Genomic DNA, 25,239 nt, shown 5'->3' with positions numbered 1-25,239 from the left:
TGAAAATACATTTCTAAGTAAATGCTCCTTTTGTAACCAAGGGGGAGCACCATGTATCATGTGTAAACAGGAACTGCCTGAAACACTAGTCTGAGAATTCTTGTTTATGACATTGATTTTTTTTTTCTTCATGATTGAAAAATGCAGCTCAGTAGACAGGATTTTAACAACTCATGTAATATCCCAAACAACTTTTTATAAAATACAAAGTATTAATAAAAATCCTAACTGTGCAGGAAGATAATGACATTTGACTTCTTTGTTTGGCCATGCACCTGTCATTAGGTGTCTGGGAGAAAAGTGATTAGAGCATTGTTCAGTTATTAGTTTGGAAAATGTCCATCCATGACCATAAATATATAAAACTCTGCTTGCTGCAAGCAAATGGTTTTAGTGGGTTCGGTTTGTCCTATTGGTCATAGATGAGTCATTGATACCCTGTCAGACCCCAAATAAATAACTGAAAGTCTGTCAGCAAGTTCCAGCACGATGGGAGGAGCCTCAAAGAGAGAACACAGGGCCTCTTTTCCGGGTTTGCGTTTGCAGTCGCCTAAATAGGAATCCTGTGAAGGGGGGACATCCAGAGGGGGGATGAGGGCTACCCTGCAAAGACAGTCTCCATCCCTTCCCACTGCAGCCTCTGCTCCCACATTGGCTTCTCACTTTTCAGTCTCTTGATCTCCATTTCATTGTTGCATATTGAGTGGATTTGGGTGCCAAACATAAGTGCAGTGAAAGCGAAAAACAGAAGACCTTCAAGGCACACAATCAACAGGACTATGTTACTGGTGGTGAAAAATCACTGCATTCAGTCCACTGCCCTTGGACACAGGAAATAAACTGAAATCCACAGAGAATTAGAGCATGGACTGAAGACAGAAGTATGTACATAGTGAAGAGTCCAAAAATCTTTGATTCTCTTCTCCTACACAATTGCTCACCCATGGCAGTGATGATCCATTTTTGGAAGTGGTACCTTGGTACTCGTCGTTAATTGGTTCCGGGAGGTGTGATGAGTACCAAAAACAACGAGTACCAAACGAATTTTTCCCATAAGGAATAATGTGAATAAATTTAATGCATTCCCAAACCAAAGACAATGCACATTTTTAAGGCAATAGGTAAAAAGATATGGTTGTATATCATTACTTAACATGAGAAATAAACCTAAAAATTAATAATACTTAGATTAAATAAAATAAAAACTTCACTTTACCTGTACTGAGAAGAGTCCATGGCCTAATGGGATGGTGGGAGGAATCGGTGGGGAGGAGAGGGTACACGGAGTGTTGCTTGGAAGGAGAGTACCCTCCAATAGAACATCGGGCACTTGCACTTTCTCTTTTCTGCCTTTTTTCAACTCGCACCACAGGATCTGACACACTCTTTGTCACCTTCCCTAAAAATGTATCCAATGAGGACTGCTTCTGTCTTCTTTTCAGGATTCCTTGAAAATGTGAAATTCTTTGGTCATTCAATAAATTCATACTTCTGCTTGTCAGAGCTTTGTCTGGATGGTATTTCTCCACAATGTTTTGGACTTCTGCCCATTTTGCACACATTTCTTTTATCACAGAACTGGGGACATCCTCCCTTATCTCCTTACCTGAAGAAATCTCTTCAGCCACCTCTTGCTGCTGCTCCTTCTGTGGTTCCTGCAGCTCCTCAGTGCTGAGCTCTTCACGATGTTCCTCCACTAACTCCTCAACATCCGCAGCATTGACCTCCAGACCAGTGGATTGGCCCAAAGACACAATATCCTGCACAACTGTACCCTCTGCACCTGCAGGATTAGGGTCAGCCTCAAACCCTTTGATGTGTCTCTGAATCACAGCTTCTGGCCACACATTCTTCCATGCCAAATTCATTGTCCTGTAAGAGACTTTGTTTCAGGTCTTATGAATAAGGTTAAGACAGTGCAGGATATTGAGATGCTCCTTCCAGAATTCTGTGAGGGTCAACCGGGTGTCAGAGGTGATCTCAAGGCACCTCTGGAAAAGCGCCTCGGTGTACAACTTTTTGAAGTTTGAAATGACCTGCTGGTCCATGGGCTGGATGAGAGTAGTAGAGTTGGGGGGCTGGACGGGCGGGACCTTACAGTGATGAAGCTGAACTCCAGAAAGTCATTCTCCAAGCCTGGAGGGTAGGCAGATGCATTGTCCAAAAGTAGGAGAGCTTTCAGAGGCAAATCTTTCTCCAGCAAATATTTTTTCACTGAGGGACCAAACACTTCATTTATCCATTCGGTAAAAAATTGTCTCATGACCCAAGCTTTGCTGTTTTCCTTCCACATCACATGGAGTTTGCTTTTTATGGCATTATGCTTCTTGAAAACTTGTGGGTTTTCACTATGATAAGGCTAGTAGAGTGAGCCTGTCCTTCATTGGTTTGTGGCCTAGTAATACCTTTTCCTCTTTTTTGATGCAGGTTCTACCAGGCATTTTTTCCCAAAAAAAGTCCAGTCTCATCACAGTTGAAAACTTGGTGGGGAATAAAGCCCTCAGCCTCTACGTAATCTTGAAATTCCCTGATGAATTCATCAGCAGCCTTTTTATTAGCACTCGCTGCCTCGCCATGCCTCACGACCCTATGGATGCCGGTCCTCTTTTTAAAATTATTAAATCAGCCATGGCTGAGCTTAAAAACTTCAACACTCCTACAACTCGGTCCCAGCTTGTTTTTCAAAAGAGCAGCATGCAACAGTTTTGCTTCTTCACATATCATGGCTTCCGATACATTGTTACCTGTTAATTGCTTCTCATTTACCCAAATTAATACCAGCTTTTCAACTTCCTGGAGTGTTTAGGAACACTGTTTTGTTACTGCTTTAACTCCTTTCACAACATCAGCCTTTTTTATGTCTTCTTTATTCTTAATGATGGTGGAGACTGTTGTTCTAGGTATACCGTATTCCCTAGCAAGATCAATAACGTGAATACTGCTCTCATACTTGCCTATTACTTCTTTTTTTGACTCAGTGGTGGTCCGAAGTAATTTTCTTTTCTGCTCAGCGCTATCACTGCTCATTTTCACGTGATGAGAAAAAAAGCACAAAAGTACACAAAATAACCATAGAAGCTAAGATTAGACCACAAGGGAATGTGCACAGGGCAAGAGTAACCACGTGACTAATGCGTGGCCTTTTGTTTCCACTGGACGGGTAGCGAGTCAGGAGGCCACCGAAACCAACAAGTTCTAGCTTGCCCCATGAGTCCTGGGACAAAACTTTTGCATTAAAATGCCCGAGTACCAAATTTGATGAGTTTCAAAGCAGTCAAGTACCAAGGTATGACTGTACATCTTTTGCAAACACTGCAGTGGAAAGAGTATTCTGGCTTGATGCAGCAGCACTTTGGGCACTTGTAGATCTCTTCCCCCGTTTCAGCTGCAGACTCTGCACGTATTCTTTTGCAGCATGTCCCTTGGATACTGCCCCAGTCGATGAGCATCGGTCTCGGGTGGGAAGACAGGGCGAGGACCACTAAGCAGTTAAAAATGACTTCGTTCACCACAGAGTACCAAGACTTTGGAAGGCAGCAAGGTGAGGAACATCACCAGGAAGTCTGCTTGGGCGACCAGCAGCCACCTCGTGACAGCGCAGAACAGGCCGCAGCCGTCCCTGTGGGCGCGTCAGCCTCAGAGGAAGAGGAGGCCGAGGAAGAGTCATGGCTGTGACCGCCAGGCGGGAGCGGGCGGTGATCGATGTCTCGGAGCCTGTGTCCTGATGACTGCACGATTCCCCGGACTCGCACTTATAAGCTATTTCTAAACATTACTTGAACATTTTGCGCCATTTCTTCACGAACCTGAGGTGCGTGCTGCCCTGTGTGACAGGACCCGAGGCCCAGGCGGGGTCGCCGGCGCTGCGGCTCCTCCCGGCCGACCCGCGACAGCAGAGGCAGGGATGCAGCCTGCGGCCGCGCTCGTGCACGCACCAAGCGGACCCGCGGGGCGGCGCCGTCTGGCGGGGCGGCTCGGAGGGAGCGGCGGCCCAGCAGATGCAGAACCCGGGGAGAGCGCGGCCGCTCCAGTATTGTTATTTTGAGGCTGTTGTATGTAAAAGATGGGCTAAAGTAAATGAGCAACTGTGGGATATTCTAATTCTATCATTCCTACACCCTTGAGAACTAAATCTGTCAATGTGCAAGAAAGGAGATAGAAATATAATAAAGAAGTGGTTAAGTAATAAAACCTGAGGTCTTGAATTGAGTTGGAAAAATCGCTGTGAATTCATGAGATATTTTATCTTTCTGTCTCTCCATATCTACCTATCAACCTATCATCTATCTATCTATCTATCTATCTATCTATCTATCTATCTTTCTATCAATTTATCTATCTAGGTCCTAGAAACAATCACCAATCCTGTTGCAATGAGCATTCCTAGTGCCCAGTGTGTGGGCTTGAAATATGATTTCTCACTAAATAAGGGATTCTTGGAGAAACAGTTGAATCCTGATATAAGATGAGCCTGGATCATCTTAACCAAATGAAAGTAAACTATCAGAGTCTACTAGAGTCACATCAGAAGGATTCAGAAACCAAACTGAAGAGGCACCACTGGTGAAATAAGGGGCATTTTGAGCATCAAATAATAATTGCAACTGATTGAAATCATGAAATATGTTTAAATCTTATTGGTCACCTTCAGAGGGTGATAAGAAACTGTTCTGATGAACTATTGCTGCACAACAAACTTCCCCAAGACTTGGTAGCATGAAACAACAATTGTATTATGCTCACGGATTCTACATTTCAGGACTTCAGACTGGTCCTGGTGGGAATAGCTCGTCCTGCTCGGTGATGTCTGGGACGTCTGAAATGGCCAGGGCTGGAATCACCTGGAGGCCTCTCCAGTTGCATATTGGGGCCTGTCCTGCGATAACCCAAAGCCTGTGATGAGCTGGGGGCATCAGGTGGTTGCCCACACATGCCCTTTCTAGCATGGTGGTCTCACAGCAGTGGCTTTCTTACAGGGCTCCTCAGGGCTCCAGGAGCACGTGTTCCAGGAAACAAGGCTGAAGCTGTTTGACCTTTTATGACATAGGCATGGAAGTCCCAGTGGACGTATCTGCTGCACTCCACTGGTTGAAGCAGCCACGTGTCTATTCAGATTCCACAGAAGGGGACAGAGACCCTCCTGTTGTCAAGGCAGAATTGCCAAAGAATTTGCAGCCATGTTTTAAAACCATGGTAGGAATGAATTTGTTGTCTTGAGAACAGATAATTAAAGCAAGAAAGTCAAGCTGTTATCTTGCTTTTTCTGTATGAACTGTACCCCTGAGTAACCAAATACAAGATCAAGGGAAGCAACACTTTTTAAAAGTATTCTAACTAATAAATGAAAACTAAATTGTAGAATTATAAAATTGCCATTTTACAGAGCCCAGTGCACTAGTGGATCTAGACATTCAGCATCAATAACTGCTAACATAACAAAAAGAGAGACAACTAGGAAAATGTGCCTCCTGTTGAAAGAACACAGCCCCACCTAAAGTCTAGCCAGAGGATTGAACGTGAGTCTGATGCAGCCTCTTGATCCAGCTTCCAATTTGCAGGAAATACAGAGGACAGAGGGACGTGTTAAATTGCACCATGGTTCTTCAATCAGCAAAATCCAGACTCTGCAAAGCTCTGTAAGTCAAACACCCCAGTTTCCTCAAAAGATAAATTGAAAAGAAAAGAAAGGAATGGAGGGGAATCTGTAGATTAAAATAAACTGAAAAGACATACAATTAAAAAATAGTGGGATGGGGTAGATTAAACTATGATGTCTAGGGATGCACATTTGGGTGATAAAACCATCAAGAAACAGAAAGAAGAAACTATAACCATGATAAAAGTCAATATAGTGTTACTTTTTGGGGAGGGGAGGGAGTTGTAGTTAGAACAGGGCAATGGAGGGGTTCTGGGGTGGTCAGCAGAATTGGTTGCATGAGTGTTTGCCTTGTAATAACTCATTAAACGCTGTATTTGTCTGGAGGGATTTTTGCGTGTTTTATTTTATAATTAAAAAGTGAATATAAAAGAGGGAAGCAGAAGACAGAGAGAAAGTTATTTTCAAGATGATGATGGTAGCATTTGTTGAACATTTACTACATGCAACTGTGCTCAGCACCTACCAGGGATTGTCTCATTTAATTCTCACCACTATTATCCTAATTTTTCATACGGTGAATGCTTTAGTTTTCTTGGCTTCTCAAGCAAACACCACGGAATGGGTGGGCTTTAACAATGGGAATTTATTAGCTTGCAGTTTTGAGGATAGGAAAATGTCCAAATCAAGGTGTCATCAAAGTGATGCTTTCTTCCCGAAGACTGGTGTTCTGGGACTGGCTGCCGGTGATCCTTGGCCCTGGCACATGGCAGCTTCTGCTGGCCTCTCTAGTTCCATTGATGTCAGCTGCTGGCTCCTCCCTCTGTGGCTTTCTCTCTGTCTCTCTCTGAATTTCATTCAGTTTATAAAGACTCCAGTAACAGGATTAAGACCCATTCTGATTGAAGTGGGCCACACCTTAACTGAAGTAACCTCATCAAAAGGTCCTACTTTCAATGGGTTCATACCCACAAGAATGGATTTTGTTTAAGAACATGTTTTTCTGGGGTACAAAGCTCCAAACTACCACCGTGAAACTGAGGTTTAAAAAAGTTAAGTAACCTGCCCAAGATCTTAAGTTAATGAGCGTTGGCCCTGAAATTTGCTGATCATCCATGAACTGAAAATGAGGAAATAGTAAGGCCATGGAGATTCTAGTCTCCCCAGTTATGCTGAGTGGAAAGAAAAATGGTAACTATGGAAAGAAAAAAGAGTAGCTATTGTTTACTCTTTAATACCCATTCTGGAGAGATTGTGAAAGATACTCTATTGTCACTAAGTAGCACTTCAGGGGAGTGTGTGATATTGCTCTCAGTACTTTGTGACAAATCACTGATATGCAAGACAATAATCTGACTTGGGAGTTAGAAGAAATAATTTATATTTCAGTGATTTCAGTAATCCTGCTATCTTTACTGAAAACAGATGTCCTTTATGCTCTTACTGTTTATCTTATTCCTATTCTCTAAAAAGGAAGGCGTTTTAAATCATATTAATGTAAAAATAATTTAAATGGAGAGAGAAAATAAGTCATTTGATTTTTAAAAAATGCAATTTTGGTTATAACATGAAGTCATACCTTTTTAAGAAAAACTATTTTAAAGTATTCAACTTCCTCAAATCACTTCAAAAATGTCAAAGCAAGCCTTTTTATCTTGTAACATAAAAATATAGGGCCTTTCAATGTAAGAAGCATATCATAATTTCGTTTGTGCTCTCTACCAAGAACATTAAAATACAGCGTCCACTTGATACCAGGCCAATATTCCTGAATTTGCATTTAGTAGGTTGTCCGGCAGAGGGCGCTCGTGCCCCAGGCTACTCAAAGGGGCCGCCTGGCTCACGAGTGAAGAACAAAAGAGACAAATTCTTCCCAGAGGATGGAGAACAAAAGGGTAAACTTTTAAAAAGCAAAGGAAGCCCAACATTTAACACTGCCTCCCATAATTATCACTAAAAGCCTCTGACCTGGCCACACTTGTCACAAACGCACTGACAGACCGAATATTATAAAAAATAAACTGGAAAGCATCGGCTTTTTGAAAGATATGCTCTGCCGAGTGTAAGAGTGAGCTGTGATTCTGTCTTAGTAATGTCTGTTTATTCAACAGTTTTTGTCTGAGCTGTGTTTTTCCAGAATAGGATGCATGCGTGCATTGCTGAATCCAAAACCAATCTATTTTCACATGAATGGATGTTCCATTTCATGAGATGGTGATGGGACCCCCAGCACTCTCCAAATATTGCTCCATGTTCTTATCCTCCACTTCATTTGTCCAAGTTTATTACAGAAAACACACCTCATCCACTGGAATGGTTGCATTCAATTACGCTTTTAAAAAACTTAGAGCCACTTTCATGACCTGTCTTAAAAGCTGTAATTATTCCTCCACAAACAAAGATAGGAATATCTCAGAGCAAGCAACTCAAAGCAAACACACATAGGAAAACCCAGCCCCCTTGTTTACTTACAGGTCTTTAAGCTCCTAATATTGACACTGGTTTCTTAGGTCTCCTGTGTATTTTCTTTTCTATAGCAAACAACATAGTACTTAAATCTATAAAGAGGCAGGTTTTGCTGCTCTGGAAAGATGGGCTAATTGTCCCCCCAGGGGCAAAAGAAGAGTGAACCGTGCTGAAGAGTTGGCAGCCAGCATTATCGGGAGGAACATGCAAGTCTTAGCAAAATAAGCCCCTTTGCATAAGATACAGCAATGCATTACAGGATCCAGGATAAAGAACTAGAACGAGAGACAAACAATCATAAAATTACAGTGTTTGAGAAGGATTCAGCTATAGCTTTTCCTTAGGGTCCCTTTGAATGTATTAAATTTAATTTCACCATGCCTTTCCAAAAGGTATTTGTAGAAGCAATTAAGTTAAAAGCTTCTCTCTCTTTGGATCTTTATCTATATGGATATCTCTTGACTTAAGGGACCTTTAGGTATTGAATTAAGTGAGTCTCCTCTTAAAAAGCAAGCACTTCCATACATAAAGAAGGCGGCCATGCTTGTAGTGCACAGGCTGGAACGCATTTGGAAAGGGCCAGGTGCGTCTGCTTATGGGTGCTGCTAGGGGGTGGGTGGGGGTGGGCCAGAGTTGTTGCTTTCAGGTGGTAATTTTCCCTGATGGAGTAGACTGGTCAGGTAAGGGGCCTGTGAAGTCTTGATACAGGACTCTGTTTCTGCCTCCCCACTCCCAGGGATTCCCCAGAAGAAGAATTAGGCAGTAGGCAAATAGGAGAGCCCTCCACATCATTTCTCTCCAGGAACCTGCTCCTTGGCTCACCCGCCATCTGGATTTCCTCTCTGGGTGGACCAGGGAACTAGGGTGACCAGCAAACCCAAAGCCCACCCTCCCCTCTGATCAAATCTTTTATTGGTGTTGGTTTTAATGTCAACTTCTGTTTCTTACTGCTCCTATTCTATAGCAGGAGATCTTATCCTGGGCCCTTAAAGATGGGATAGCTTGAGGGTCTGGAAGCCCCTGAAGTCATGTGCAAAATGTGTGTATATATAATTGTGCATTTTTTTTCCCAGGAGGATGAGTTGTAGATTTCATTGGATTCTCAAAGGGACTTACAGCTCCCAAGAGGTTATGGAAACTGCCCCATAGGGACTGTGAGTGAGCTGAGGCTGGAGAGACTGCACTGACTCAGTGATAAGCCGCATGTTATCAAGAGTAGATGGGAGAATCACAAAGAGTTCTGTTAGACAAGAGGAGGAAATTCTATAAGCCAGAGCCTTCCATGGTATTTAGATTACAAAGGGCCCGTAGAGGTCTTCAGGTCTTACCCCTTGTTTTATCAACAAGGAAGCTGAGTGGCTCAGCCACACAGGCAGGCGGAAGGTCCTGCACTCAGCCTGCTTACTCTCGATAAGGAGCTCTGTTCGTAGTAGGATGGATTCTTCTGGTTCCTGGAAATCATGTGGAGAAGAAGGAGGACAGAGAGGGCCCCTAATAACACAAAAGTCGTGTTAGGCTTTAATAGGGTTTGCATAGGAACATACTGTGGGAGTGGGAGGATGTACTTGGGAACATAACTGGATCCTGGCTCTGCCTCTTATTAACAATGTGCTTTTAGGCAAATTATCTCACTCTGTGTGCCTCAGTGTCCTCATCTGTAAAATGGGAATAGTAGTTACACGTGCCACATAAGATTGCTATGAGGATTAAATGAGTTTATATATATAGTATATATATAAAATATTTATATATATAATCCTATATTTAGGATTAAATGAGTTTATGTAATGTTTAGAATAGGGTTTGACACTCATTCTCATCCTCTTTATGCTCATCAGTTATGGTATTTTAAAAAGCATTTATTGAGCACCTATTATATTCAAAACATTGTGCCAGTACATTAGATACAAAGATAAAAGATCCAGTTTATTCCTTCCAATCATTCACAGTCTAGGGTAGCAATGGGGAGAACCAGAGCTCATTAAAATATACTGTGATAAGAATCATTATGGTGGCATGCTGGATGCCTGTATCAGGGGGTGGAGGGTGGGGGCTGGGATTGGGAGGGGGGGCACCAACTACATCTAATGTCTTAAATTTTCCCTGAGACCCAAAATGCCAACCTATACAGATAAAGCACTGTATGTCCTCTGGAATTAGCAAGGGACAGTGGAGCAACTGAGGGTATATGCTAAACCAAGGCAAACATTATCTACTTCAGTCACTCCAGGGCAGGGCTGACTAGAGTTGCCAGGTGGCAGATTGGGATTGGAGGGAGGATGAGGGCATTGGTCTGGAAAGGGGCTACCTGAGGACCAAACACTGCAACAGCTACCAGGAGATCCTGGGATCTGATTAGGCCCCAAAATCTATGGGCCAACAGGAGCAGAGACAGACAAAATGCAGAGCTGGGACTGAGATCTGAGCGTTCTGGGGTAACTTCCTCCATAGTGACTATGTGTCCTTGTATTCCATTTTGAAGGTGCACAGCCAGGGCTCCAGGCCCACCAACCCTATGGGTCACATATAAAGCCCTGTGACTCCAACACTCCCAAAACTCTGTGTAAGGCCATACAGAGTAAGGAGGAAAGGGAGAGACTTTTATGTCTATCAACCAATGAATGGATAAAAAAAATGTAGTGCATACATACAATGGAATATTATTCAGCCCTAAGAAGGAATGAAGTTCTGATACATCAACATCATGGATGAAGCTTGAAGACATCATGTTGAGTAAAATAAGCCAGACACAAAAGGACAAATATTGTTTGATTTCACTGATAAGAAATAATAGAATAAGCAAACTCATTGAGTTGGAATCTAGAATATAGGTTACCAATGGCTGGGGAGGGCATAGGGAATGGAGAGTTAAGGCTTATGTTCTGGTTTGCTAATGCTGCCAGAATGCAAAACAACAGAAATGGATTGGCTTTTATAAAGGGGGTTTATTTGGTTACATGGTTACAGCCTTAAGGCCATAAAGTATCTAAGGTAATGCATCAACAATAGGGTACCTTCACTGGAGGATGGCCAATGGAGTCCAGAAACCCTCTGTTAGCTGGGAAGCACATGGCTGACATCTGCTCCAAGTTCTGTTTTCAAAATGGCTTTCTCCCAGGACGTTCCTCTCTAGGTTGTAGCTCCTCAAAAATGTCACTCTTAGTTGCTCTTGGGACATTTTTCCTCTCTTGGCTTCTCCAGAGCAAAAGTCTGCCTTCAACGGCCATCTTCAAACTGTCTCTCATCTGCAGCTACTCTATTCTCAGCTCCTGTGCATTCTTCAAAGTATCCCTCTTGGCTGCAGCAAGCTCACTCCTTCTGTCTGAGCTTATATAGTGCTCCAGTAAACTAATCAAGGCACATGCTGAATGAACGGGGCCACACCTCCACGGAAATTATCCAGTGAGAGATCTCACCCACAGTTGAGTGATCACATTTCCACAGAAACATCCAATCAAAAGTCTCCAACCAATCAACACCAATACTTTCCTGCCCACACAAGACTGCATCAAAGATAATGGTGTTTGGGGGGCATAATACATCCAAACAAGCACAGCTTAATTGGTATAGAATTTCTGTCTGGGGTGTTGGACAAGTTTTGATAATGGATGGTGGTGATGGTAGTGCAACATCGTGAATGTAATTAACAGCACTGAAATATATATCTGAATGTAGTTAAAATGTGGTTAGTTTGTATATATGATAATAGAATAAAAATTAGAAAAAAATTCATGAAACTGCACCACACAGTGAACTTAAAGTTAAACCATGGACTATAGTTAATAATACGATTATAAAAATGTGCTTTCATCAACTGTAACAAATGCACTGCACCAATGCAAGGTGTTAATAATAGGGTGGTTTATGGGAATCCTGTATTTTATTCATGGTTGTTCTATACACCCACAAGTTCTCCAATTAAAAAAAAAACAACTAGCAAATCTGAGCCTTTTCTTCCATTGCTCAGTTCTCTTATCACCTCCCCTAGAAAAATGCTCCCCAGACCCGTGCCCTGAGTTAGGTGCCCTTCCTCGGGGGATCCGGCACGCCCCCTGCCTGCCCCACTAACCCTCTGTTCTGTGCTGTCACCGTATGTTTATTTTTCCGGCTCCTTTTTGTGTGCCTACCGCGTATGGTAGGCACTCAGCAAATGTTTGTTCAGTGATGAAGTTTCTGCTTGTGCTACTCCGCCTGAGCTTCTGCAACAATGAAGAAAGGAATTCAAGTTACCTGACGCCAACACGGCCTAGCAGCCAAGGCCACAGAGGGCTGTAGATTTTCGTATTAAACACTGAACTTATCAGAGCCCAATCACGCCCGGGTGATGAGTACTACTCAGCTATGTAACGTGCTAATAGAAACACATCTTTTCTTACTCACTATCAGATAGTGGCTGTGAGTCACTTCCTCAGGAGTGGGGTTGTTCAAGTTGGGATCTTCATGTGGGAGGTTCCAGACCCAGTCCTCGGGGCTTGTCTGTTTTTCCTTCCTTCCTTCATCCTATAAGCATTTACTGGGTGCTAAGTGCCAGTGGCATGGCCCCAGCCCTCCAGGAATTCATGGTCTAGGGCTCAAAATTTCACTCATACCTTCATAAGGAAATGTCAGGTTCACTTGGTATTTTCCCATAAAGAAACGTAGTGAATCTTAGAAGAAAATATGATTCTTTTTCTTGACCTTATCTTTAAATCTGACACAAAGTGAAAAGCCTTGGGAATCGTGAAGGCCCAGGGCCATTTTGAATTTTGTGCTATTCCTTTTCTAGAACAATGTGATATGGAAGAGTGCCCAGTATCAGGCTATGAAGTCTAACCCTCTAACCACTGCAAGCTCAGAAAACCAAAGGCAGTTATTTTAGCTTCCTACCTGCTAAAGCCATTGGATTGGCTTGACAACAAGAATTTATTGGCTCATAGTTTCCAAGGCTAAAAGGCTCCTTCCTCCTTGGGTCAGTGTCTCCTGGCTGGTCAAGAATCCTGGGGTTCATTGGCTTTCCCATCACGTGGAAATGCACCTGGCAGTGTCTTTTCCTTTCTCTTCCAGGTTCCATTGACTTCCACCTTCTGGTTGCTCCCAGTGGCTTCTTCCCCATGTCCAATTCCCTTTGCTTATGGACCTCAGCCATGTTGGATTAGGCGCCCCCTCACTCAGTTTGGACACACCTTCGCTAACAACATCTTCAAAAGTCCTGTTTACAAATGGGTTCACACCTACAGGGCCAGGGGTTGGGAACTTAACATGTCTCTTATGGGGACATGATTCATCCCCAACAGCAGTGAAGAAAAATCCCTCTTTATCCTTTCTCTGGCCAATACTTCAAAGTTGGAGTTGGAAAACCAGGGGGAAAATGGAGAAAGATTTGCTCTGTAACTATTGTAAAATTAACATACCATAGAATTTTAGAATACAAACAGAAAAAGAAATTTGTCCAGAGTGATACTTTTTAAAACACACTATGTCCCAAAGTACAAAAAATTCTATCACTGCATCTTAAGATCTTCTTAAGTGTTAAGAAGCTCATCTGGGCAAAGAGACTTCTGAAGCTATCCTGCTGGCCGTGCGCTGAAGGAGCATCAGAGGTGAGTGTTTCTTGGTGTTTGGTTGTATTCCATATGGTGTCATGAGGACATTTACAGGAAGTTTCCGTCTCCATTCTGCCGTTTTCCCTTCTATGTATGGCTCAGGAAAGGACAGCCCACGTGGTGCATACACTGCGCCCCTGTATCTGTATCTATACCTACATCATTTGATAGGAATTCTAGAAGGAGAGAAGAGAGTGTAGGAGAGGCAACAATGAAAAGACAAACCACTGAGAATTTTCCAGAATTAGTGAATGACTTATTCTTCAGGTGGAAAAATACCAAGTACTGAGCAGAGACCATTTTAAAACCAACCAAAAAGTAAAGACCAAATCCTTACAAAAGAATACCCATTAGACAGTCAGCAAATATCTGGGCAGCAGCCACAGGTGATAGAACCCATGGAATAATATCTTACAAGTCATAAGAGAAAATAACCATCACCCTACAATTCTTAACACAGATAAATCAATATTCAAAAGTGAGGGTGACAAACTTCAATTAGTGATATGAATGAAGCAGGTCTGGTTAAGACCAGGGCAAGCCAGGCTGAAGGATAAAGGTTGAAACTGATTGTGTTTTAAAACTTCAACTTTCATATGAGACCAAGGGAATAGATATCTATTTGGTACAGGATCTAAATTTTCTAAACGGTACAACTCTACAGTCGATTTGTTCAAACACCACAATGGCATGGAACTTCAAATAGGAAGTGAGATACGGTAGGTTAGTACAGGCTGGAGTGAAATAGTGACACATCCCAGAGTAATTTGGGCAGACAATAAAAAATATATTTACAGCCTACCCCTCCCCAGCCCCGAGGATCTGGGGGAAGGTGCAGATGTGTTGGACATCCTCACCTGGACTGGTGTTGATGTTGTCACGAGCATCGGGACTGGCAGTTTGATGTGCTGAGCCCTCGAGAATGGGACTTGCCCTTATGAAGCTCATTACCACAAAGGAGAGTCTAAACTTGTATGTAATGGTGCCTAAGAGTCTCCCCCTGAGTATCTCTTTGTTGCTCAGATGTTGCCCTCTCTCTCTCTAACTGAGCCATCTCGACAGGTGAACTCGCTGCCCTCCCCCTATGTGGGACCTGACCCCCAGGGGTGTAAATCTCCCTGGCAACGCAGAGTATGACTCCCGGGGATGAATGTGGACCCGGCATCGTGGGACTGAGAGTATCTTCTTGACCAAAAGGGGGATGCAAAATGAGACGAAATAGTTTCAGTGGCTGAGAGATTCCAAATGGAGTCGAGAGGTCACTCTGGTGGACATTCTTATGCACTATATAGATAACACCTCTTAGGCTTTAATGTATTGGAATAGCTAGAAGTAAATACCTGAAGCTACCAAACTCCAACCCAGCAGTCTGGAATCCTGAAGACAATTATATAATAATGTAGATTACAAGGGGTGACAGTGTGATTGTGAAGACCTTGTGGATCACACCCCCTTTATCTAGTGTATGGATGAGTGGAGGAATGGGGATAAAAACTAAAGGACAAATGGGGTGGGATGGGGGGATGATTTGGGTGTTCTTTTTTCACTTTTATTTTTTATTCTTGTTCTGATTCTTTCTGATGTAAGGAAAATGTTCAGAGATAGGTTGTGGTGATGAACGTATAACTATGTTATCATACTGTGGACAGTGGATTGTATATCATGGATGATTGTATGGTGTGTGAATGTATTTCATTAAAACTGAATTTAATAATAATAAAAAAAAGTGAGGGTGAAATGCAGACATTTCAGGCAAACAGTGACAGAGCTTACCACTAACAGACCCTTAAAAAAGAAATACTGAAAGACGTATTGAATCCAGAAGAAAGCATGATAAAAAAACAAAAAAAAAAAACCAACAAAAAAAACCCTGGAAATTAATGGAAAGAACTTTATTTTAAAAATGTGATGTGGAGAGGTGGGGCAAGATGGCAGATTGGTGAGCTGTATGTTTTAGTTACCCCTCCAGGAAAGGAGGTAGAAAGCCAGGAACTGCGTGGACTGGACACCACAGAGCAATTGGACTTTGGGCATACTTCATACAACACTCATGAAAACGTGGAACTGCTGAGATCTGCAAAATCTGTAAGTTGTTGTGGCCAGGAGACCCGCGCCCCTCCCTGCCAGGCTCAGTCCCGTGGGAGGAGGGGCTGTCAGCTCCGGAAAGGAGAAGGGAGAACTGCAGTGGCAGCCCTTATAGGAAACTCATTCTACTGATCCAAACTCCAACCATAGATAGACTGAGACCAAATACCAGAGAATCTGAGAGCAGCCATCCCAGCAGAGAGGAGACAGGCATAGAAAAAAACAGCACGAAAAACTCCAAAATAAAAGCAGAGGATTTTTGGAGTTCTGGTGAATATAGAAAGGGGAAGGGCAGAGCTCAGGCCCTGAGGCTCATATGCAAATCCCAAAGAAAAGCTGATCTTTCTGCCCTGTGGACCTTTCCTTAATGGCCCTAATTGCTTTGTCTCTTAGCATTTCAATAACCCATTAGATCTGTGAGGAGGGCCCTTTTTGTTTTTTTTTTTTTTAATCCTTTTTTCTTTTTCTAAAATAATTACTCTAAGAAGCCCAATACAGAAAGCTTCAAAGACTTGCAATTTGGGCAGGTCAAGACAAGAGCAGAACTAAGAGAGCTCTGAGACAAAAGGCAATAATCCAGTGGCTGAGAAAATTCACTAGACACCACAACTTCCCAAGAAAAGGGGTGTGTCCACTCACAGCCATCATCCTGGTGGACAGGAAACACTCCTGCCCATCGCCAGCCCCATAGCCCAGAGCTGCCCCAGACAACCCAGTGTGACGAAAGTGTTTCAAATAACAGGCACACACCACAAAACTCGGCATGGGCATTAGCCTTCCCTGCAACCTCAGTTGATTGTCCCAGAGTTGGGAAGGTGGAGCAGTGTGAATTAACAAAGCCCCAGTCAGCCATCATTTCAGCAGACTGGGAACCTCCCTACACAGCCCAGCAGCCCAGAACCACCCTGGGGGGACGGCACTCACCTGTGACATAACACAGTCATCCCTCAACAGAGGACCAGGGGGTGCACGGCCTGGAAGAGGGCCCCACTTGCAAGTCTCAGGAGCCATATGCCAATACCAAGAACTTGTGGGTCAGTGGCAGAGACAAACTGTGGCAGGACTGAACTGAAGGATTAGACTATTGCAGCAGCTTTAAAACTCCAGGATCACCAGGGAGATTTGATTGTTAGAACCACCCCCCTCCCTGACCGCACAAAAACACGCCCCATATACAGGGCGGGCAACACCAACTACACACGCAAGCTTGGTACACCAATTGGACCCCACAAGACTCACTCCCACACTCACCACAAAGGCAAAGCAGGGGAGAACTGGCTTGTGGAGAACAGGTGGCTTGTGGACGCCACCTGCTGGTTAGTTAAAGTGTACTCCACGAAGCTGTAGATCTGATAAATTAGAGATAAGGACTTCAATAGGTCTACAAATCCTAAAAGAACCCTATCAAGTTCAGCAAATGCCAAGAGGCCAAAAACAACGGAAAATTATCAAGCATATGAAAAAACCAGACGATATGGATAACTCAAGCCCAAGCACCTAAATCAAAAGATCAGAAGAGACACAGTACCTAGAGCAGCTACTCAAAGAACTAAAGATGAATCATGAGACCATAGTACGGGATACAAAGGATATCAAGAAGACCCTAGAAGAGCATAAAGAAGACATTGCAAGACTAAATAGAAAAATAGATGATCTTATGGAAATTAAAGAAACTGTTGACCAAATTAAAAAGATTCTGGACACTCATAGTACAAGACTAGAGGAAGTTGGACAACGAATCAGTGACCTGGAGGATGACAGAATGGAAAATGAAAGCATAAAAGAAAGAATGGGGAAAAAAATTGAAAAAATCGAAACGGACCTCAGGGATATGATAGATAATATAAAACATCCGAATATAAGACTCATTGGTGTTCCAGCAGGGGAAGAAAAGGGTAAAGGTCTAGGAAGAGTATTCAAAGAAATCGTTGGGGAAAACTTCCCAAATCTTCTAAACAACATAAATACACAAATCATAAATGCTCAGTGAACTCCAAATAGAATAAATCCAGAAAAACCCACTCCGAGACATATTCTGATCACACTGTCAAACATGGAAGAGAAGGAGCAAGTTCTGAAAGCAGCAAGAGAAAAGCAATTCACCACATACCAAGGAAGCAGCATAAGACTAAGTAGTGACTACACAGCAGCCACCATGGAGGCGAGAAGGCAGTGGCACGACATATTTAAAATTCTGAGTGAGAAAAATTTCCAACCAAGAATACTTTGTCCAGCAAAACTCTCCTTCAAATTTGAGGGAGAGCTTAAATTTTTCACAGACAAACAAATGCTGAGAGAATTTGCTAACAAGAGACCTGCCCTACTGGAGAAACTAAAGGGAGCCCTACAGACAGAGAAACAAAGAAAGGACAGAGAGACTTGGAGAAAGGTTCAGTACTAAAGAGACTTGGTATGGGTACAATAAAGGATATTAATTGAGAGAGGGGAAAAATATATATGACAAACATAAAACAAAGGATAAGATGGCTGATTCAAGAAATGCCTTCACGGTTATAACGTTGAACGTAAATGCATTTAACTCCCCAATTAAAGGATATAGATTCACAGAATGGATCAAAAAAAAATGAGCCATCAATATGTTGCATACAAGAGATTCATCTTAGACACAGGAACACAAAGAAATTGAAAGTGAAAGGATGGAAAAAAATATTTCATGCAAGCTACAGCCAAAAGAAAGCAGGTGTAGCAATATTAATCTCAGATAAAATAGACTTTAAATGCAGGGATGTTTTGGGAGACAGAGAAGGCCACTACATACTAATAAAAGGGGCAATTCAACAAGAAGAAATAACAATCATAAATGTCTATGCACCCAATCAAGGTCCACAAAATACATGAGAGAAACACTGGCAAAACTAAAGGAAGCAATTGATCTTTCCACAATAATTGTGGGAGACTTCAACACATCACTCTCTCCTATAGATAGATCAACCAGACAGAAGACCAATAAGGAAACTGAAAACCTAAACAATCTGATAAATGAATTAGATTTAACAGACATATAAAGAACATTACGTCCCAAATCACCAGGATACACATACTTTTCTAGTGCTCACGGAACTTTCTCCAGAATAGATCATATGCTGGGACATAAAACAAGCCTCAACAAATAAATGCCCAGGGCCAGATGGCATCACAGGGGAATTCTACCAAAGTTTCCAGAAAGAACTGACACCAATCTTACTCAAACTCTTTCAAAACATTGAAGAAAATGGAACACTACCTAACTCATTTTATGAAGCTAACATCAATCTAATACCAAAACCAGGCAAAGATGCTACAAAAAGGAAAACTACTGGCGAATCTCCCTAATGAATATAGATGCAAAAATCCTCAACAAAATACTTGCAAATCGAATCCAAAGACACAATAAAAAAATCATACACCATGACCAAGTGGGGTTCATTTCAGGCATGCAAGGATGGTTCAACATAAGAAAATCAATCAATGTATTACAACACATTAAAAATTCGAAACGGGGCATTTATTTGTGGGAAGATTTTTGATAACTGATTGGATCTCATTGCTTGTGATGGGTTGATTGAGGTCTTCTATTTCTTCTCTGGTCAGTCTAGGTTGTTCATATGTTTCCAGGAAATTGTCCATTTCCTCTACATTATCCAGTTTGTTGCCATACAGTTGTTCATAGTATCCTCTTATAATTTTTTTAATTTCTTCAGGATCTGCAGTTATGTCACCTTTTTCATTCATTATTTTGTTTATATGGGTCTTCTCTCTTTTTGATTTTGTCAGTGTAGCTAGGGGCTTGTCAATCTTGTTGACCTTCTCAAAGAACCAACTTTTGGTGATATTTATCCTCCCTATTGTTTTTTTGTTCTCTATGTCATTTATTTCTGCTTTAATCCTTGTTATTTCTTTTCTTGTACTTGGTTTAGGATTGGTTTGCTGTTCATTTCTTAGCTTCTTCAGTTGATCCATTAGTTCTTTGATTTTGGCTCTTTCTTCCTTTTTAATATATGCGTTTAGTGCTATAAATTTCCCCCTCAGCACTGCCTTTGCTGCATCCCATAGGTTTTGGTATGTTGTGTTTTCATTTTCATTCGTCTCTATATATTTAGCAATTTCTCTTGCTATTTCTTCTTTAACCCACTGATTGTTTAGGAGTGTGTTGTTTAACCTTCAGTGTTTGTGAATTTTCTAAGTCTCTGATGGTTATTGACTTCTAATTGTATTCCACTGTGGTCAGAGAATGTGCTTTGAATAATTTCAATCTTTTTAAATTTATTGAGGCTTGTTTTATGTCCCAGCATATGATCTATTCTGGAGAAAGTTCCGTGAGCACTAGAAAAGTATGTGTATCCTGGTGATTTGGGATGTAATGTTCTTTATATGTCTGTTAAATCTAATTGATTCATCAGATTGTTTAGATTTTCAATTTCCTTATTGGTCTTCTGTCTGCTTGATCTATCTATAGGAGAGAGTGATGTGTGGAAGTCTCCCACAATTATTGTGGAAAGATCAATTGCTTCCTTTAGTTTTGCCAGTGTTTCTCTCATGTATTTTGTGGCACCTTGATTGAGTGCATAGACATTTACGATTGTTATTTCTTCTTGTTGAATTGCCCCTTTTGTTAGTATATAGTGGCCTTCTTTGTCTCTCAAAATATCCCTGCATTTAAAGTCTATTTTATCTGAGATTAATATTGCTACACCTGCTTTCTTTTGGCTGTAGCTTGTATGAAATATTTTTTTCCATCCTTTCACTTTCAATTTCTTTGTGTCCCTGTGTCTAAGATGAGTCTCTTGTATGCAACATATTGATGGTTCATTTTTTTTTGATCCATTCTGCAAATCTATATCTTTTAAATGGGGAGTTTAATCCATTTACATTCACCATTATAACCATGAAGGCATTTCTTGAATCAGCCATCTTATCCTTTGGTTTATGTTTGTCATATATATTTTTCCCCTCTCTCAATTAATATCCTTTATTGTACCCATACCAAGTCTCTTTAGTACTGAACCTTTCTCCAAGTCTCTCTGTCCTTTCTTTGTTTCTCTGTCTGTAGGGCTCCCTTTAGTATCTCCAGTAGGGCAGGTCTCTTGTTAGCAAATTCTCTCAGCATTTGTTTGTCTGTGAAAAATTTAAGCTCTCCCTCAAATTTGAAGGAGAGTTTTGCTGGACAAAGTATTCTTGGTTGGAAATTTTTCTCACTCAGAATTTTAAATATTTCGTGCCACTGCCTTCTCCCCTCCATGGTGGCTGCTGAGTAGTCACTACTTAGTCATATGTTGTTTCCTTTGTATGTGGTGAATTGCTTTTCTCTTGCTGCTTTCAGAACTTGCTCCTTCTCTTCCATGTTTGACAGTGTGATCAGAATATGTCTCGGAGTGGGTTTATTTGGATTTATTCTATTTGGAGTTCGCTGAGCATTTATGACTTGTGTATTTATGTTGTTTAGAAGATTTGGGAAGTTTTCCCCAACGATTTCTTTGAATACTCTTCCTAGACCTTTACCCTTTTCTTCCCCTGCTGGAACATCAATGAGTCTTATATTCGGATGTTTTATATTATCTATCATATCCCTGAGGTCCATTTCGATTTTTTCAATTTTTTTCCCCATTCTTTCTTTTATGCTTTCATTTTCCATTCTGTCATCCTCCAGGTCACTGATTCATTGTCCAACTTCCTCTAGTCTTGTACTATGAGTGTCCAGAATCTTTTTAATTTGGTCAACAATTTCTTTAATTTCCATAAGATCATCTATTTTTTTATTTAGTCTTGCAATGTCTTCTTTATGCTCTTCTAGGGTCTTCTTGATTTCCTTCATATCCCGTACTATGGTCTCATTGTTCATCTTTAGTTCTTTGAGTAGCTGCTCTAGGTACTGTGTCTCTTCTGATCTTTTGATTTGGGTGCTTGGGCTTGAGTTATCCATATCGTCTGGTTTTTTCATATGCTTTATAATTTTCTGTTGTTTTTGGCCTCTTGGCATTTGCTGAACTTGATAGGGTTCTTTTAGGATTTGTAGACCAATTGAAGTCCTTATCTCTAATTTATCAGATCTACAGCTTCGTGGAGTACACTTTCTCTAACTAACCAGCAGGTGGCATCCACGAGCCACCTGTTCTCCACAAGCCAGTTCTCCCCTGCTTTGCCTTTGTGGTGAGTCAGGGAGTGAGTCTTGTGGGGTCCAATTGGTGTACCAAGCTTGCGTGTGTAGTTGGTGTTGCCTGCCCTGTATATGGGGCGTGTTTCTGGGTGGTCAGGGAGGGGGGGTGGTGCTAAGAATCAAATCTCCCTGGTGATCCTGGAGTTTTAAAGCTACTGCAATAGTCTAATCCTTCAGTTCAGTCCTGCCACAGTTTGTCTCTGCCACTGACCCAGAAGTCCTTGGTATTGGCATATGGCTCCTGAGACTTGCAAGTGCGTCCCTCTTCCAGGCCATGCACCCCCTGGTCCTCTGTTGAGGGATGACTGTGCTATGTCACAGGTGAGTGCCATCCCCCCAGGGCAGTTCTGGGCTGCTGGGCTGTGTAGGGAGGCTCCCAGTCTGCTCAAATGATGGCTGACTGGGGCTTTGTTAATTCACACTGCTCCACCTTCCCAACTCTGGGACAGTCAACTGAGGTTGCAGGGAAGGCTAATGTCCCTGCCCAGTTTTGTGGTGTGTGCCTGTTATTTTAAGCACTTTCGTCACACTGGGTTGTCTTGGGCAGCTCTGGGCAATGGGGCTGGCGATGGGCAGGAGTGTTTCCTGTCCACCAGGATGATGACTGTGAGTGGACACCCCCCTTTTCTTGGGAAGTTGTGGTGTTTAGTGAATTTTCTCAGCCACTGGATTATTGCCTTTTGTCTCAGAGCTCTCTTAGTTCTGCTCTTTTCTTGACCTGCCCAAATTGCAAGTCTTTGAGGCTTTCTGTATTGGGCTTCTTAGAGTAATTGTTTTAGAAAAAGAAAAAAGGGTTAAAAAAAAAAAAACAAACGGGCTCTCCTCACAGATCTAATGGGTTATTGAAATGCTAAGAGACAAAGCAATTAGGGCCATTAAGGGAAGGTGCACAGGGCAGAGAGATCAGCTTTTCTTTGGGATTTGCATATGAGCCTCAGGGCCTGAGCTCTGCCGTTCCCCTTTCTATATTCACCAGAACTCCAAAAATCCTCTGCTTTTGTCTTGGAGTTTTTCGTGCTGTTTTTTTCTATGCCTGTCTCCTCTCTGCTGGGCTGGCTGCTCTCAAATTCTCTGGTGTCTGTTCTCAGTCTATCTATGGTTGGAGTTTGGATCAGTAGAATGAGTTTCTGATAAGGGCTGCCACTGTAGTTCTCCCTTCTCCTTCCCAGAGCTGATGGCCCCTCCTCCCACAAGACTGAGCCTGGCAGGGAGAGGTGCAGGTCCCCTGGCCACAAAAACTTACAGATTTTGCAGATCTCAGCAGTTCCACGTTTTCATGAGTGTTGTATGAAGTATGCTCAAAGTCAGATTGCTCTGTGGTGTCCAGTCCACGCAGTTCCTCGCTTTCTACCTGCTTTCCTGGAGGAGTAACTAAAACATACAGCTTACCAGTCTGCCATCTTGCCCCGCTGGATTGGCTTTTATAAAAGGGGTTTATTTGGTTACACAGTTGCAGTCTTAAGTCCATAAAGTGTCCAAGGTAACACATCATCAATCAGGTATTTTCACTGGAGGATGGCCAATGGCGTCCAGAAAACCTCTGTTAGATGGGAAGGCATGTGGCTGGCATCTGCTGATCCCGGACTGTGTTCCAGCTTCTCTCTCAGCTCCTGCACATTCTTTAAAGTTGTTGCTCTTGGGGGGTTTTGTCCTCTTTTAGCTTCTCCAGAGCAAAAGTCTCTTTCAATGGCTGTCTTCAAAATGTCTCTAAATTGCAGCTCCTCTCTCCGCTCCTGTGCATTTTTCAAAGTGTCCCTCTTGGCTGTAGCCTAATTTGCTTTTTAATTAAAGAATGCTGGTCTGTGGAAAGCCATATTTGAACTTGATGGAGAAGACTACACATCACCTGGAGATCCTAGACTTGCAACTGGATGTAGTAATTCAAGGGGACTTTGGAGTTTTTTCCTTGGGAGACGGCGAGTATCTTCCATGTATAGGAAGAGGAATTTGCAAGAATGTTTGGGTGGCTAATAATTGGGCTGTGCAAGAGATTGCTAGTTCTCCCTCAGTATCCAGTCTTCTCTTCTCCCTCAGTAATGGAACCCACAATCTTTAGCTGGAAACATGGCTACCCACAATAAAGGTTATATTTTCCAGCCTTTCTAATACTCAGGCATGGCAATGTGATTAAATACTGGCCAAAGGGATGCAAAAAGAAGATGTTTGTACAGTTTTCAGGAAATACGTTTAAAAGGGAGGAAGCATATCCTTCTTTATCGTGTTCTCCTTTCTGATGACTAGAATTCAAATATAATGGCTGGAGCTCCAGCATCCATCTTGGACCATGAGGCAATTTTGAAAATGGAAACCAAGAATGTCAGAGAAATAAAATGGAAAGAACTTAGGTCCCTGACACTATGATGGGCAACAATAGTCCTTGACTGGATACCTCCAAATTTCTGGAAAATGGAGAGAAATGGACTTCTGCAGCTGTTACTGATCCTAAATGATACAGATTTGAAGAAACAAAAGTTGTAGGAAAGTGGAACCAAATGCCCCTCCAACTCCATCTGTTTGGCCCCCTCATTTTAGAAGATAGAAAATTATTAGTGCAATTTCCTCATTGAGAATTTCCTGAATATTTTCTGGCATGGACTTTGCACTTAATAGGTAGTCTTTAAAGACTAGTGAAATGGATGGTGATTGCCCCTAAAGAGTGTTCATTTGCTGCCCATTGTACTCATTTTATTATCACTTACCACAGAGGTATATGGTCCGAGACCCGTGATTTCAAATCATGTTACTGTGCTGATTCTTATGGCTACTCTGGGCCAGTGGTTTTCAAATTAGAATGTACAGCTGCCTTCTGGGGAATGTAATAAAGATCCAGTTTTCTTGGACCTGCTGCCAAAAATGCTGATTCCCTGGGTTGGGAAGCTGCAGGGGAGTTGGTGATGGAGTTATTTTTGCAAACTACACTGTGAGAACAGCTTCAGCATTTTGGCTGCTTTTTCTAAACACCTGCCTTGGTTTCTTCTTTGAATAAAACAAAAAACAAAAAACAAAAACAGGTGAAAAACGAGGCCTGGCTTACTGCCCATGAACAGGAGACCTTAGAAACCAGGGCAAGGCTCATCACCCAGCCTCATGGAAACAACAATGACAACAACTGGATTAGTAGCCAGAATGAAAGCAGATTACATACCTAGTTAGAAACGGAAGCAGAGAGTTTCCACTGCACGTGCCAGGACGGTGGTAGGATGGTAAGGTAATGCTTGAATGAAAGGGGAGGTAAGGCCCTCCCTAGTTCTTGATGGGCAGAAGGAGAAAACAAGGGAGAAACTAGCTGGTCCCTACTGATTTTTCACAACTGTGTACTGACATCTTATCACTTAATAATGTTTGCAAAGTGCTCT

At 42.2% G+C, this 25,239-nt stretch overlaps 1 pseudogene; it reads right to left on the bottom strand.

Annotated features, from left to right (window-relative positions):
• Positions 1-501: 501 nt before the first annotated feature.
• LOC119530516 lies at positions 502-9,267 on the bottom strand (annotated as a pseudogene).
• Between the last annotated feature and the right edge of the window lie 15,972 nt (positions 9,268-25,239).

Source organism: Choloepus didactylus, chromosome 3 (assembly GCF_015220235.1).
Source record: "Choloepus didactylus isolate mChoDid1 chromosome 3, mChoDid1.pri, whole genome shotgun sequence".
In the NCBI taxonomy this organism is placed as follows: domain Eukaryota; kingdom Metazoa; phylum Chordata; class Mammalia; order Pilosa; family Megalonychidae; genus Choloepus; species Choloepus didactylus.
Note: the sequence above shows the minus strand (reverse complement) of the source record. Positions and strands in the feature narration are given on the sequence as shown.